General features: G+C 43.3%; 1 protein-coding gene across 3 annotated transcripts in view; it reads left to right on the forward strand.

The window, feature by feature from the left end:
* LOC105519652 overlaps positions 1 to 17283 on the forward strand; it is a 294464-nt gene that overhangs the window by 130744 nt on the left and 146437 nt on the right. The window lies entirely within an intron of this gene.

A 17283-nucleotide genomic window follows, 5' to 3' on the forward strand; every position in this document is an offset into this window, starting at 1 on the left:
AGCTGCCTCCCTCCGCCTATCCCTGCAGGATAAGAAGCCCGAGGAGGCGGAGCGTGGAACTCGACAGTTAAAACATTTAAGAGAGAAAACTTAGTGTCTTGTTGGCCTGAAATCGAGTACATAGCCCGGGGTGATCAGGGTCTCCCGGCTGGGATGTGTGAGAATTGCTTCCCCTGGGCAATAGGCGATATGTGCTTTAGGAGGAAGATCTCTCTTCTCCTGAGCCCCAAAGGGGAGAGCTTCCAAAGACAGAAAACCACAGGGTTCCTGGCACAGAGCTTTCCCTTTATCAGCTAAAACAGAATCTTTCCTGGCCTCAACCTGGCCCCTTCCTCTAACTGTAGGCAGAGAGGCAGACAAAAAAGCACTTGGTGAAACACGGAGTTTTATTCAATCCTCAACGAACTGTCCAGAGTTGATTGCTGATAGCCGTTGTGCATTCTGCCTTCCTGGTTTTCATTTAATTGGGCACCGTGCTGCCTTTCAAGACACCTTAAAGGAACCAACAAGCAAATCCAAGAGAGCTGGACAGACCACTGAACACACAATAGGCTGTGTCTCATGGCCTTGGTTGTCTGGTGTCTCAAAGAAAACACCAGAAAGATTGTTTCTAAGCTAGAGCCACCCCAGATTGCTTAAAGTGCAAAGCTCACTGCTACTGGGGGTACCCTTGTGAGACACTGGAAAGCTGGTTTTACTGTGGCCCTATGAAGAGGAAGGCTGAAATTTAGACAGTAATACCTTTGCTGGGCTTGGAAAAGATTTGGTTAATGACAGTCCTGTCATTTCTAAAACCCATTATCACTGTAGGAGAGATTCCTTTGAGCTGCATCCTCGACAGTGCTTCCTAAGGTCAGTCTTTTCTCTTGTACTCATTTTAATGGGTGCATAGTGGTATCTTGTTGTGATTTTAATGTGCATCTCCCTAGTGACTAATAATGATGAGAAGTTTTTCATACACCTGTTTGTCATTCATAACTCTTCCTTGGTGAAATGTCTGTTTAGATATTTTGCCCATTTTTAAAATTTGGATTGTTTGATTTCTTATTATTGAGATTTGGGAGTTCTTTATGTATTCTGGATACAAGTTCCTTATTAGGTATATGATTTGCAAATATTTTCTTCAAGTCTGTAGCTTCTTCTTTCATTTTCTTAACAATGTCTTGTTTTAATTTCAAAGAAATCCAATTTGTCAGTATTTTCTTTTACAGATTATGCTTTTGATGTAAGAAATCTTCACCTAGCCTAAGTAACAATAATTTCCCCCTATTTTCTCATAGAAACTGTAGAAATTTCAATTTATAATGATCAATTTTGAACTAATTTTTATTTTATATTTTATTTATTTATTTATTTTATTTACTTTTTTTGAGACGGAGTTTCACTCTGTTGCCCAGGCTGGAGTGCAGTGGCACGATCTCGGCTCACTGCAACCTCTGCCTCCCAGGTTCAAGCGATTCTCCTGTCTCAGCTTCCTGAGTAGCTGGGATTACAGGCATGTGCCATCACGCCCGGTTAATTTTTTGTATTTTAGTAGAGACCGAGTTTCACCATGTTGCCCAGGCTGGTCTGGAACTCCTGAGCCCAGGCCATCCAGCCTCCTCGGCCTCCCAAAGTGCTAGGATTATAGGCGTGAGCCACCATGCCCGGCCCGTAACTTATTTTTAAATATGGTGTGAGGCGTGGAGCAAAGTTTACTTTTTTGCATGTGTTTAGCCAATTGTTCCCTCAACATTTGTTGAAAAGACATTTCTCCACTGCATTGTTTTACATCTTTGTCAAAAATCAGTGTATTTTTGGACTGTTGATTCTAACGTTCCATTGATGTTTGTCTTGATTTATTTTTTGGCCTTAAAACAATTTATTATCATCTCTCACGATATTGGGAGTTGGCCAGGCTCAGCTAGGCAATTCTTACTTGGGGTCTCTCATGCATTTGCAGTTGGATGATGGTTGGAGCAGCAATCTGGAGGCTCAAGGAGGCTGAAGGCCCCGTATGACTCCTTCATTTCCATATCTAGCACCTCGGTGGAGTAGGCTGGAACAGCTTGGGAATCATCGAGCTTCTAATTCTCTCCCTACTTTCTCTCTATGTGTCTAGTTTTCACTTCTCCACAGTATGGCATTCTCGGGAAAGTCAGGCTTCTTAGTAGTGGCTTAACCTAGAATGGCTTTTCCAAAAGCAAATGTTTCAAGAGACCCAGGCAGAAGCTGCAAAACTCCCTGTGACCTAGCTTACACATCCTATAAAGTTTCTTTTGCCATATTCTGTAAAGAAAGCAAGTCGCTATGGCCAGACCAGGTTCAAGGAGAAGAGTATGAGACTACCTAGTTATTTTGACTATGCTAGGTCCCTTCCATTCCCATTTGAATTTTATAATCAGTTTGTCAATTTCTACCAAAAAAAAAAAACCCTTATGAGATTTTGATCAAGATTGCATTGAATTTATGGATCAATTTCATGAGAACTTACAATTCAAATTATTTTAAGATCAATTTGGTGAAAATTTACACCTTAAAAATACTGAGTCTTCTGACCTATGAACAAAGTATACCCGTCTACTTAGTTTTCTTTAATTTCTTTCAGTAATTACATTATAATTCTCAATATATAGATCTTTCTATCTCTTGTCACATTTGCCCTATTTTATATGTTTTGACCCATTATAAATGGTATTTTTAAAATTTCAGTTTCCAGTTGTTCATTGCAAGTATATAGAAACATAATTGATTTCTCTACATTAGCCTTATATTCTATATTTTTGCTAAAGTCACATTTTTAGCTCTAGTAGTCTTTTTTGTAGAATTTTCTGCATACACTCTCATGTCATCTACAAATAAAGACAGCCTTTCTTCTTTATTTCCAAGCTTAATCTCTTTTGTTTGCATTTCTTGCTGTTGCACTGGATAGCACCTTCAGTACGATGTTGAATATAATTCGTGAGCGTTTCTGATCTTAAGAGGAAAATACTCAGTCTTTCACCATCAAGAATTATGTTATCTATAGGCTTTTCATAGATGCTCCCTTAACAGGTCGAAGAAGTTTCCATCTATTCTTAGTTTGCTAGATTTTTTATCAGGAATGTTTGCTGAGTTTTATCATTTTTTTTCTGTATCTATTGAGACATACAATCTACTAGTGCCATCATTTTACAAGCTCAAGTGAAGTGTAGGGCACTTACCTTTCTTTACATCCTGTTACCCTCTCTGGTTATAACACAATTGCTTAAATATTTTCTCTGCATACATTTAGGATCACATTAGATAGTTATAATTTGTACTTCATCTGTCACCATAATTTAGAAAACTCCAGAGAAGAAGGAAAGTCTATAGTACTTACCAATGTTTTTGCTTACTAGTATGTTAATATGTTCTTTCTTCCTTACTGATGTTCCAATATTCCTTCCTTTATTGTTTGCTCTTTGTTTAGAAAACTTTTTTTTAGCTGTTCATTTGTAGTACGTCTGCTGGTGACAGATACTCTTAGTGTTCCCTCTCCTGAGAATGTCTTGATTTCCATTTTATTCCTGAAGGACATTTTTACTGGAAAGGATCTTTCAGTTGGATATAGAATTCTGGATTGACAGTTTTTTCAGCACTCGAAAGTACTCTGGTCTTCCATGGTTTCGAATAAAATATGTCATATAGACTATCTATCTATCTATCTATGTATCTATGTATCTATCTATCTATCTATCTATGATGGTTAATATTAAATGTCAACTTGATTGGACTGAAGGATGCAAAGTATTGTTCCTGGGTGTGTCTGTGAGGGTGTTGCCAAAGGTGATTAACATTTGAGTCAGTGGACTGGGAGAGGCAGACCCACTCTCAGTCTGGGTGGGCACCATCTAATCAGCTGCCAGCACAGCTAGAATAAAAGCAGGCAGAAGAACGTGGAAGGACTTAACTTGCCGAGTCTTCAGCCTTCATCTTTCTGACATGCTGGATGCGTCCTGCTCTTGAACTCCAAGTTCTTCAGCTTTTGGACTCATGAACTTACACTGGTGGTTCGCCAGACTCTCACGAGCCTTCGGCCACCAACTGAAGGCTGCGCTGTCGGCTTCCCTGCTTTCGAAGTTTTGGAACTCAGACTGGCTTCCTTGCTTCTCAGTTTGCAGATGGCTTATTGTAGGACTTCACCTTGGGATCGTGTGAGTCAATACTCTTAATAAACTCCCCTTCATATATGCATCTATCCTATTAGCTCTGTCCCACTAGAGAACCCTGACTAATACACCATCTGCTTGTGTTTAGCTTTCAAGAGTTTGACTATGATGTGTCTTAGTGTGAATTTCTTTGGGTTTGTTATGTTTGAGATTTGCTCAGCTTCTTAAATCTCTAGGGTAAATGTCTTCTGCCAAATTTGGGAAATTTTGAGCCATTCTTTCTTTGAGTATTTTTTTAGTTCTGTCCTCTTTTCCTCCCCTTCTAGATTCCAGTGCTGCAGAAGCTAGGTCTTCTGCTATAGCCCAACTGGACCTTGAGGCTCTGTTAATTTTGATCTTCAGCCTACCTTCTCTCTGTTGTTCAGATTAGGTGTTTTCTACTGTCCTATCTTCTTGTTCCCTGCTTCTTCCTGGTGCTCTCTCTATTTTGGTGTTGAGCACCTCCACCAAAATTTTAAAAAATTTTGGTTACTTTATTTTTCAGTCTTGAAATTTCCATCTTCTGCTGTTTCTTTATATTTTATCTTTCTTTCCTGGGATTTCCTATTTTTTCATTTATTTCAAGAATGCTGTCATTGCTCTTTGAAGCATTTTTGTGATGGTTGCTTTAAAGCATTTGTCAGATAATTCCAACATCTCTGTCATCTCAGTGTTAGAATATATTGTCTTCTTTCCATTCTGTTTGTGGTCTTCCTGGAAAATTCATGAGCAATTTTCCATTGAAACCTTGACATTTGGGGTGTTATGTTAAGAGATTGGATCTTACTTTAATCTTCTGTTTTAAGTGGCTTTATCTGACAGTGCCCCAGTAGGAGAAGATGGTGGGGTAGGGGAGAGAAGTGGGAGTGATGAGGGAAGGGAGGGCACTGCCCCATTATTGTCAAGTGTGGGGGTAGGTGGAAGCCCAGGTCCCCCTCTTGGCCTCTGTTGACTCCTGAAGAAGGCTTCTCCCTCTTACTGCTTGGTGGGGTAGAAGTTCTGGCTCCCCACTAGGCCTCCCCCGATACCAACATGGCAGAAAGGGAGGAATGCCTCATTCCTGCTGGGTAGGGAGGGAAGTTCAGGCTCCCTTGATGTTTTTCGCTCCAACTGTGGGGGATCTTTCTACTACCAGGCAGGGGTGAAAGTCTCAGCTCCCTCCTCAGCCTTTCAGACACCACCCTGGTGGAGTTGGGGTGGGCAGGGTGGTTGGGGTGCCTTGACACAGGCTGGTGAAGGTAGAAGGTGGCCTTTCACCTGGCCTCTGTGGTTGGGGTGGGACGGTGGTATTTTAAGTGGTGTTTGGCTAGGGTGGAGCGGTTATTGCCTAAAGCTTCTCTGTCTTGCTGGGCTCCACTGTCCAGCTCCTTGGGTTAGAGAGAGCAGGCTTTTGTTGGGGCTTTCTTGGTCTCATTTGGAATTTCTGAGTTCAGTTTCTCCAACTCTGTATCTGGAATATACAAGACAGAAAGAAACCAGGGCACTCTCCACCATATTGTTCCTCCAGTCTGAAGATCTCTAGACAGTCTGTCTTCTCTCCATTTTTCAGAGTCTTCTTCTGCATGTTTTTTATATAACATCTACTCTTTTTAGTGGTGCTTAGCAGAAGCAATGGAACAAGTACGTCTACTGAAGCTTTCTGGAACAGAAGCTCCTTATTTCTTTTTTTGTGTACATTTCAAAAGAAGTTGCAAATATATGACCCTACACATTTCAGTATGCATATCATTAACTACAGCTCAATATTTGTTTATATTTTTCTTTTTCTTGTGTGAGATGAAAACTATACATACATTGCTGTCAGGCTTTCCCCAGGCATCAGAACTCACCAGACATCAGAATATACATCTTTGAGAGGAACCACAGAAATGTAATGTGCACGCTAAGGCTTTTACCCGAACATCAAAATGGAAACATCAGAGTATTCATACTAGAGAGCAACCTTACAATTGTAATGGATGTGGTAAGGCTTTTTAAGACATCATATGTTCAAAGACATAGAATCAACCAAAATGGCATCAGTGATAGACTGGATAAAGAAAATATGGTACATGTACACCATGGAATACTATGCAGCCATAGAAAGGAATGAGATCATGCCCATTGTAGGGACATGGATGGAGCTGGAAGCCGTTATCCTCAGAAAACTAACACAGGAACAGAAAAGCAAACACATGTTCTCATTCATAGGTGGGAGCTGAACAATGAGAACACATGAACCCAGGGAGAAGAACAACACACACTGAGGCCTGTTGCTGCAGGTGGGGGTTTAGGGGAGGGAGAGCATCAGGAAAATAGCTAATGCATGCCAGGCTTAATATGTAGGTGATTGACTGATAGGTGCAGCAAACTGCCATGGCACACATTTACCTATGTAACAAAACTGCAAATCCTACACATATACCCCAGAACTAAAAGTAAAATGAAAGAAAACAAATTTCAAAAAAAAGAAAATTCTATGTACATTGAAATATACAATTCTTACATGCACCATTTGATGAGTACCACTCACCCCTCTGTCAAGATACAGAACTATCACCCCACAAGTTCCCTCTTCCTCCTTCCCTGTCAAATCCCTTCCCCAGACAACTTGCAGGGACAAACCTTGTTTTGTTTTGTTTTTCACACCTCCTAGATTAGTTTCATCTTTTCTAGAATGCAGTATGAATAGAAGGGACATCATGCACTCTTTTCTGTCTGGCTTCTTTGTTTCAGCGTAATGTTTTTCATATTTACCCAGTTCCATAATTAATTCCTTTCTGTTGCTGAGTAGTATTCCGTTGTGTGCATATACCACCGCTTGTTGACACTTTCTTCTATTGATGGATATCTGAGATGTTTCCAGGTTTTGGCTAGTATGAATAAAGCCAAGGAGAGTCATTTTAATTTAGGACATTTAAAAAAATTGTGTGAATAAACTTTCATCTGAACGCAGGGTTCTGTGGTAATAATGTTTGAAAATGTCACCTCCAACTCTGACATGCTGAGTTTGTAATTTTCGTAAATAATATAAAAAGTCATTTCTTCATCCATTCATTTGTTTACTCAACCACTATTTAGTGGGCCTATTCTCTGCCAGGAATCATTCAAGGCTCAGTAGGGAAGAGAACAAATTGTAAGTCGGTCTGATGCAGCTGACATGCTAGTGAAGGAAAAGACAAAAACTTCAGTTAGCAAATATGTGTTATGAAGGAAAAGAAGCCAGGTAAGTGAGTAGGGTATTACAGTTGATCCAGAGGCAGGCAGGGTGTCATTTTAGGTCTGGAAGTAGGGAGAAGAACTTAGGGGAGATGATCAGGGGAGGGACTTATATGATTTGGATCTGCGTCCTCACTCAAATCTCACACCAAATTATAATCCCCAATGCTGGAGGTAGGGCCTGGTGGGAGGTGATTGGATCATGGGGACAGTTTCTTATGCTTTAACAACATCCCCCTTGGTGTTGTCATGATGAGAATAAGTTATCACAAGATCTGGTTGTTTAAAAGTGTATAGCATGTCCCTCTGTCTCTCTTCCTCCTGCTGTGGCCATGTGAAGATGCCTGCTCTGGCTTTGCCTTCTGCCATGAGTAAAAGTTTCCTGAGGACTCCCCAGCCATGCTTCCTGAACAGCCTGTAGAACTGTGAGCCAATTAAACCTATTTTCTTTATAAATTACCCAGTCTCAGGCATTTCCTTATAGCAATGTGAGAATAAACTAATATAGAAAATTGGTACCAAGAGTGGGGTGTTGCCATAATGATACTGAAAATGTGGAACAGCTTTAGAACTGGGTAGTGGGCAGAGGTTGGAGGAGTTTGGAGGACTCAGAAGAAGACAGGAAGATGAAGGAAAACTTGGAACTTTCTAGAGGCTTGTTAAATTGTTATGACCAAAATGCTGGTAGTGATATGAAGAGTAAAGTCTAGGCTGATAAAGTCTCAGATGGAAATTAGGGACATATTGGAAACTGGAGTAAGTTCACTTTTGTTATGCTTTAGCAAAGAGATTGGCTGCACTGTGCCCCTGCTTTAGGGATCTGTGGAACTTTGAACTTCAGAGTCATGATTTAGGGTATCCGGCAGAAGAAATTTCTAAGCAGCAAAGCATTCAAGATGTAGCCTGGCTGTTTCTAACAACCTATGCTTATTTGCATGAACAAAGAAATGATCTGAAATTGGAATTTATATTTAAAAGGAAAACAGAGCATAGAAGTTTGGAAAAGTTGCAGCCTGGCCATGTGGTAGAAAACAAAAACCAATTTTCAGGGGGAGGAATTCATGCAGGCTGCAGAAATTTGTATGACTAAAAAGAAGGCAAGTACTAATAGCCAAGACAATGGGAAAAAGGCCCTGACATCATTTCAGAGAGCTTCATGACAGCCCATCACATCATAGATCCAGAGACCCAGGAGGGAAGAATAGTTTCAGGGGCCAGAACAAGGGTCTCTACTCCCCTGCACAGCGTTGGGACACTGTTCCCTGCATCCCAGCTGCTACAGCTCCAGCTGTGGCTAAGAGGGCCCAAGGTACAGCTCTGGATGCTGCTTCAGTGGATGCAAGCCATAAGCCTTGATGGCTTCCATGTGGTGTTAAGCCTGTTAGTGCACATAGTGTAAAAGTTGAGACTTCGGAGCCTCCACCTAGATTACAGAGAATGTATGGAAAAGCCTGGATGTCTAGGCAGAAGCCTGCTACAAGGTTGGAGCCCTCATGGAGATCCTTTACTAGAGCAGTGCAGAGGGGAAATGTAGGGTTGGACCCCCCACACCGAGTTCTCTTTAGGGCACTACCTAGTAGTACTGTGAGAAGAGGGCCACCATTCTCCAGACCCCAGAAAGGTAGAGCCACAAGCAGCTTTCACCCTGTGCCAGCCCATGAGAGCAGCTGTGGGGGTTGAACCTTGCAAAGTCACAGTGGCCAAGCTGCCCATGACTTTGGGATTCCACCCCTTGCACCAGCATATTCTGGATGTGGGACATGGAGCCAAAGGATAATATTTTGGAGCTTTAAGGTTTAATGACTACTCTGCTGGGTTTTGGACTTGTGTGGGGCCTGTAACCCCTTTCTTTTGGCTGATTTCTCCCTTTTGGAAAGGGTATATTTACCCAATGCTTATACTGCCATAGTATCTTGGAAGTAACTAACTTCTTTTTGATTTTACAGGCTCATAGGTAGAAAGGACTTGCTTTGTCTCAGAGGAGACTTTGAACTTTAAACTTTTGAGTTAATGCTGAAATAAGTTAAAAGACTTTGAGGGACTGTTGGGAAAGCATGATTGTATTTTGCAATGTGAGAAGGACATGAGATTTGGGGAGGAGCTGGGGCAGAATGATACGGTTTGGTTATGTGTCCCCACCCAAATCTCATGTTGAACTGTAATCCCCAGTGTTGGAGGTGGGACCTGGTGGGAGGTGATTGGATCATGGGGGTGGTTTCTTATGGTTTAATACCATCCCCCTTGGTATTGCCATAGTGAGAGTAAGTTATCACAAGATCTGGTTGTTTCAAAGTGTGTAGCACCTTCCCCCTCTCGCTCTTCCTCCTGCTCTGGCTATGTGAAGATACCTGCTCTGGCTTTGTCTTCTGTCATGAGTAAGTTTCCTGAGGCCTCCCTAGCCATGCTGTGTGTACAGCCTGTAGAACTGTGAGCCAATTAAACCTCTTTTCTTTACAAATTACTCAGTCTCAGGCATTTCTTTACAGCAATGTGAGAATGGGCTAATACAGGGACCTTTTAGGAGGAATTCAGAGGAGGGTTCTTGGAGAAGGTAAGGTTGGAAGAAGGTACAAAGCAAAAAGCTTATACCTTTAAATCATCTTCATTCCTCATAATTCAGCACACTTCAGAGGCAACTTCAAAGTCACCTGTTGATGGTAGTGAAGACCCAAGGCTCAGAGAGGGAGCAATTGGCCCTAGGGTTGCATGATGAGTCCTCAGTGGCAAGGCCGAGATTAGAGGTCTGTATTCAACATTCAGCTGTTGATGGATAGAACTCCTCCTTTGCTTCCTAAGGAGGGCTTCAATCCTGTCATGGCCCTGCACTTCCTCGATTCACTGTCAACTCTCTCCCCACTTCTTCAGGTGCTTCCCCATGGGAAATGGCAGCATAGTGTTAGAAAGCCACATCCATACTATGGCTTCTTGAGGATTTCTGGTTTGTGTGTCTTTGAGCAAGTCCTCCCCTGATGTTGGAGGATTCTTACCCCTGAAGTTGGGCAAGGAGTGAAATCTTGATGGTGGGACATCCACTCACATGTCCTTTGAGACTTGTCACGTTTGTCATCATGTGCTTAGCACAGCTGCCTTTCATCTGCAAATACAGCCTGGGAGCTGTTTATGTTTTATCTAATTTAATTCTTATAACAATCCCATGGGGTTGTTAGGTAGTACAGTGCTCTCTCTGTTTTTACAGATGGAAATCTGGAGACTGAGTGAGGTTGAGTAATTTGCCCGAGGTTGGCAAGAGGCTAAAGCAGAATTCTAAACCAGATCTGTTTGATTCTGATGCTCTTGCTTTTAGCCACAATGTTTTAGCATCTGTTCGATTCTGAACAGATGGACAGAATTTGCAGAGGTCAGAGGGAGGTTCTAGAATAAAGCTGTTCTCTAGTTTACAGGAGAGAAATGGAGACAGTGATACACCTGTGCCAGTTCTGGGATGTGTAGCTGGGAGGGAAGCCTTCTGTGGACCACCACGTAGGAGTGAGAGCATGGCAGGATATGACAGGAGGAGCATGGGTTCTGGAATTGAAAAATCCCGTGTTCAAATCCACACTCCACCACAAATCCCACAAATGGAGGACTTTTGGACAAATTGTTGAAGCCTTCCAAGCTTCCATTTTCATGTCTGTAAAATGGGATAATAGTGGTATCTCCCTAGTGGGTTGCTGGTTTTAGGTACAGTGAGATAATGCAAATGAAGTACTTAGATAATACCAGGCTCACAGTAAATGCCTAATAAATGCTGGCTATTGTTTTTATTCGCTATTGTTCTGAAAAGTGGCAGGCACTACAGACATAGAAAGTGCAGAGAGTGGAAAGACAACAATGCATTTTAGGGCCAGGCAGCCCAGAGCTGCCCATGCTGGCATCTTGCCCAGAAGTGGGAGTGATCTCACAGAGCCCAGGGCCTTGCAGGAGAATTTTTACAGACACCCAACTTCCTGCATCAGTGGGATCGAGTGATCTCTGGAGTGCCTTCCAACTTGGAGAGGTCATTTCAAGTCTCTGCAACGGTAGCGATGATGGTTCCAGCAAGGGAGGGAGAAGGGGCTTCTACTGGCTCTTGGACACTCCAGCTGTCATTTTTGGGAATGTGCTCACCTGCCCCAGAGGGAAATAGATGATTGAGAAAGGAGGCAACCAGGAGACTTAGGCTTTACCAACAGTCACCTACTAGCTCCGGTGCGTTTGCCACAGACAGCAGGCCAAGGCCAGTGTCATGGCAGGTTAGGGTGTCCTGCACATTCACTGTACCAATGAGCGGTATTTTGCAAACTCATTATAAACAGATTACATTTCTTATCCTAATGTGGCTATTGGCTACCTGCCCATGAATTTTAGCCTCCAGGAGAAAAACAATTGCTTGAGCTGAGTGTTCTCTGCTGTTACTTTCCATACATTACTCAGGGCTCCTTCCAGTTCCCCCAACCCTTAATCTCTCTCTCTCTCTCTCTCTCTCTCTCTGTCTGTCTCTCTGTCTCTCTGTCTCTCTCTCTTTCTCTCCTCTCTCTCCTCTCTCTCCATCTTTTTCCTTCTTCTTTTCAGAAAGTCCTCTTTCATCTTGGGCATAACTAGAAAATCTGGAAGCTGTGCTTCCTGCCATGCATTAGCCAACAGGGTCCTTTCCTCCCAAGCCAGGGAAGAAAGCACGAAAACCAATGTCCAGGCTGGGCTTCTCAGGGTCCACAGCATCACAGGCAAAGGAAGTAACTGTTTCCATGTCTGCCGATGGATCCACACACATTTCGCTGGGCATTTCTCTGCCCCAGGAAGCAGCGCTGCTTACCACACTGGGCACCCAGATGTCTGGTCTTGCATGGCAGGCAGCCTCTTTCTCCTGGCCTTTTCTTGTCCAAAAAGTCAGAGGAGCAGGCAAGTTCCAGAATGGGATTCCAGGCAGACCAGGAGACTAGGAGTGCATGTGGGCAACAGCAAGGGGATGCATCTGTCTGCATGGTGTCCATGTGTTCATGTGCACACCTGTGTATGCGCTCCCCCAGACTTACACACACTAGTGCACACACGCTCACACAGGTTCATGCACGAGAGTAGCTCCAAGCCTCTCGCTCAGCACTTTGCTATTAATAGCTCACTTTTCTAAAAAGGTCTGCTTAGCCATTTGTAAGAATAACCACCACTGCCTGTGTGACAGCCCAGGCCCCCGCAGGGAGGACAGGGCCAGCCCTCTGCTAGGACTGTCTGACCGCCTGCCTCACGTTAGGATCCAGAGGGAGGGCCAAGAGGAGAGATGAAAACCCTCCCTGAGTGGCCAGGGAAGCCTCCAGTGCCTGTACTCAGGGACAAGGGAACTCACTGGTAATGTCTGTGGGCAGTTGGCCAGGCTCCTGAGAGCCAAGATGCCACCTTCTTCACAGTGACAGCAGGGAGCATGCTCCATGAAACCAGAATGAGCCTACTCTCCACTCTGGGGTCCTGCTGTAAAGCCAAGAAGCAGAGAGCCAAGCTAAGCCCACCAGGAGCTTGGCACAAGGCTCTCACCCACAACTGCTCGCTGATCCAAAAGACAGGCTCTGAGGCTGGAAATTCAAGTGTGTTGGTGCTGTGACGGAACACACAGCCATCATGCACTTGTGTCCCTGGCAGCCGCAGTCGGGCCTGAGAGGGCCCAGTGTCTGTGGGTGTTTGTATTTAATTGCGGTAGGTGAGAAGGGCCAATGGTTGGGTTTTATTTCAAAACAGCTTTAAGGAGAAGTAACATTAGGTGGCCCAGAGCTGTGAAATGTGCCCTGGTCATAAATGCTTCACCATCAATTAACACCTCCGGAATACCTAAGAGTTGCCAGCAACTTCCCATCCAAATAACATCTTAAACTTTCCTCCACCCCACGCTGCCCATTCCCTCGCAGGCAGGCCTGCATGGTTTGATGATGACTGCTCGCACTGCTGGCCCTATCTGTATAAAAGTCCAGACAGTTGGGCCGTGAGGGGAATGCCCACCTCAGAGTAGCTTAAGAAAGAAAGATATTGGTGTACTTTGGAAAAGCTAATGGCGTCATTAAACTCATTAGACATGGGGCTATTTACTCCATGTCTCTGCTTCACCTTCCTAGGAGCTGGCTGTCTTTGAGGGGCCCCTCGCCAGGAGGTGCTGGGAAGTGGCTGCCAGCAGTTCGGTGCACAGCCTGTCCTCTCAGCAGCCCAGGTGACAGGTGTCTTGGGAGTGGCAATGATGAGACCAGCTGCTCATCCTGGGCTGGTCATTGTGACTGAGACATGGGGTGGGCTGGTTAGTGTTTCTGAGCCACTTGTCCACCTCTGGATCTGGCAGTTCCACCTACACAGTGTCGGGCTAGGCGTGGGAGCATTCTGGGCCAGGATAAACGGGATTGGATCCTGAATAGTGGGAATAGCAGGTGTCCCCCTCCATGTGCCTGGGTCCAAGACTGCTCTGCTCTGGAACTTCTGCACCTTCCGAGGTATAAGTTGCAGTGCTACCCTTGCTGAACCTACAACCCTGTTCAAGTGACTTAACTTCTCTGAGTTGCAAACGAGGATATTGAAAGAACCTTCTGCACAGGGCTGTTGTGAGGATTAACTACAATAATACAAGAGTATCTGGCCCTTGCATTCAGCAACTCACCGCTTACTTGTTCAACCAGGTAAAAAGGTTCTGATCTCAGTGTTGCAGGACAGAAAGACCTCCTGCTCTGTAGCTGCAGGTATGACCCGGCATGGAAAAAATTGCAGGAGTAAGACAGGCAGGAAGAGCAACTAAGAAGGTGGCAGGCACCTGTATAAGATGCCTTGAGGCCATGGGCATGACCGTTCACAGAGCTAGTCCCTCAAGCAATGCGTTAAATCTACTGAACTGTGATGAAGCAACTTCTGGGTGAATTTTGTCCTGCTACAAGGTGTCGTGGAATGGCAAGGTGGCAGATCTCAGAAGTGGATCCAATGTTTGTTTGTTTTTTAGGTAAAGCAGAACATTCCTGGGGATGGTGTCAAACTCCCTTCCATACTGTTGAGTCTGCTGATGATTACACTGGCTCCTCCTCTTTGCCCCATCATTTCACAGCTTCCCATCTTAAAGAGGAAGAGAAAGGAAGGAGGGAAGGAAGGAAGGAAGGAAGGAAGGAAGGAAGGAAGGAAGGAAGGAAGGAAAATATTAATATTTTGAGTTTGAGCATCTTTCAAAGGAAGGAAGGAAGGAGGGAGGGAAGGAAGGAAAGAAGGAAGGAAGAAAGGAAGGAAGGAAGAAAGGGAAGGAAGGGAGGGAAGAAGGAAGGAAGGAAAGGGAAAGAGGGAGGGAAGAAGAGAGGGAAGGAAGTTATCAAACCCAAACTCTGTGCAGGGCTGGAGATGTCTCCATGGGACCTCTAGAATAGATAGGTTCTTGCCTGTTCTCCTGGTGGATGGAGATGCCCACTAGTAGCTGTGAGAGTCTCCCTGAAGGCCTGATTGTGGCTCCAAGTTCTGTAGGACTCATTAATCTTTTTTCCCTAAAGGGTCTTGCCATTGAGAGGCAGGTGATGTACTGTTTCAGAAAACAAAATTGGGACATGTCCTGATGTGACATTCATCAAATATATACAGATAGGTGTCACAGCCCCCCAAAAAGCTTATCTCTTCTAGGCCACACATGGCTATTTCCTCCAACTGTGTCAGATATTACAAAGTTTCTAGCAATCAAAACAAGCCAAATGTCATTCTCAGGACCCGCTGGAGGATTTTTTTGCTTTGTTTTGGCTTTGTACGGTATCCATACCATTTTTCAAATTCTTTTGTCCTTATCTATTTTGTTTTTTCTTTAAAAAAAAAAATCACCTATAATCCCATCACCAGACAAAACCACTAGAAAGAAACCAACATTTTAGCCATGTTTTTCTGTATACAAAAAGTATGTGTGGAATTTTTCATTTTAATATTGGGACCATGACATCTATCACACTTTTTATTAGGAAATGGCCTTCAACAATACACATTTAACAATATGCTTGATGTCTGTGTAATATTTCATCTTACAAATATATCATGATTTATTTAAGCATTCCCTGATTGCTTGCTTCTAACTAGAAAAAACAATTTTGCTAAGTGTCACCACTGGGCTAGAGTAATCTCAGCCAATCCTCCTAATAGCGCAGTGAGACCAGAGTTATGATAATCTTCAGTTAATGGATAAGGGACATGATAGTGTGAAAGGATAAATAAACTACCCAAAGACAACTAGCTAGTGAGACCAACATGGACAGTCAAGCCCAGTGCATGTAATTTGTGCTCCCCTGCACTGTTGCTCATATCCTTGCTGGACCCTTGCATACATGATCTTCTTAGTCATCTTGAAAGAGAAATGTTAGCTTACTGTTTTTATTTGCATTTCTTTGGTTGCTTTTGAGTTTGAGCATCTTTCCATTTCTTATAGACCATTTGCATTTGTTTTTCTACAAAATGCCTGTTCATGGCTTTTGCCCATTTTTCTGTTAGCTTTGTTCTCTGTATACACACATGTATATTATTAGTCCACTATCTGTCATGTAAATTCCCCAGTTTTCTTCTTGCCTTTTAATTTTGTTATGGTCATTTAGGACTAAGAAGTTTTAAGTCTCGTATGCTTACCAATATTTAATCTATGACTATACCCATTATTTTTATGCTTAGAAAGTTTTCATTCCTATCAAGTATAGATAAGTGTTCAGTTCTACTATTTTATTTTGACTGTGCAGTGTGTTCATTTTTGGCATTTAATTAATTAATCTATCTGGATGTTATCATTAGTTTCCTTCTGAAAAAGTCAGTCCAGGCCAGGTGTCGTGGCTCACACCTGTAATCCCAGCACTTTGGAAGGCTTAAATCCAGGAGTTCAAGACCAGTCTGAGCAACATGGCAAAACCCTGTCTCTATCAAAAATACAAAAATTCGCCAGGAGTGGTGGCACATGCCTGTGGTCTCAGCTACTCAGAGGATAAAGTGGGAGGATTGCTGAAGTCTAGAAAGTTCAGGCTGCAGTGAGCCATGGTTGCACCACTGCACTCCAGCCTCAGTGGCAGAGCAAGACCCTGTCTCAAAACAAACAAACAAACAAACAAACAAAGGCAGTCCAGATGTACTGGAACAAGCTTGTGTGGGATGGCTACACTCATTTCCTGTTCTAACACACCTGTTAACTGGATGAGCTCCTATATCCTCATCCAGGTGCCAGGTCTGCCCCACCTGGTACTGGCATGAGCCCTATGGGGAGCATACCAGCAGAGACATTCTACTTCCACTGAGACAAAATAAAGCCACATTGACTTTTAGTATTCATATTATCAACTGACATTAAACCCATGGCAACTAAAATCTCCAGTTTTTTTTTTTTTATTCTGGGGGTGAGGGTACAACTTTTAGAGAAAATATCTCTCCCTAAGACTGCCAATCACTCTAAATTTGCATCTAACACTTCCACATAACTTTATCTACTGAGTAGGCAGCATTTACCATCTGCTGTTTCATCTTGCAGCATAATTTTCTTTTATATTCCCAGGTGTGAAAATATTCAAACTGACCCCTAATTTTCAGCTTTCAGAGCTATCTGCTACTTCCCAGGTCACTTTGGTTTTTAAGTTCTTTCACATGCTGTTGTTGGACATCTGGGTTATTCCCAAGTCTTGTTTTCATATAGGCAGCTGTCAAGTCAAGATAGCCATGGCTCTGCCTGGCATGTTCTTTAATGTTGCATTTTTATTTTTATTGTTTTATTTTATTTTTCTTGGAGAGAAGAGTTTCACTCTGTTGCCCAGGCTGGAGTGCAATGGCACGATCTTGGCTTACTGCAACAGATCTTGACTTACTGTAACCTCCGAGTCCCAAGTTCAAATGATTCTCCTGCCTCAGCCTCCCAAGTATCTGGGATTACAGGCACCCACTATCACGCCTGGCTAAATTTTGTATTTTTAGTAGAGATGGGGTTTCACCATGTTGGCCAGGCTGGTCT

Source organism: Colobus angolensis, unplaced genomic scaffold (assembly GCF_000951035.1).
Source record: "Colobus angolensis palliatus isolate OR3802 unplaced genomic scaffold, Cang.pa_1.0 Scaffold356, whole genome shotgun sequence".
Lineage (NCBI taxonomy): Eukaryota > Metazoa > Chordata > Mammalia > Primates > Cercopithecidae > Colobus > Colobus angolensis.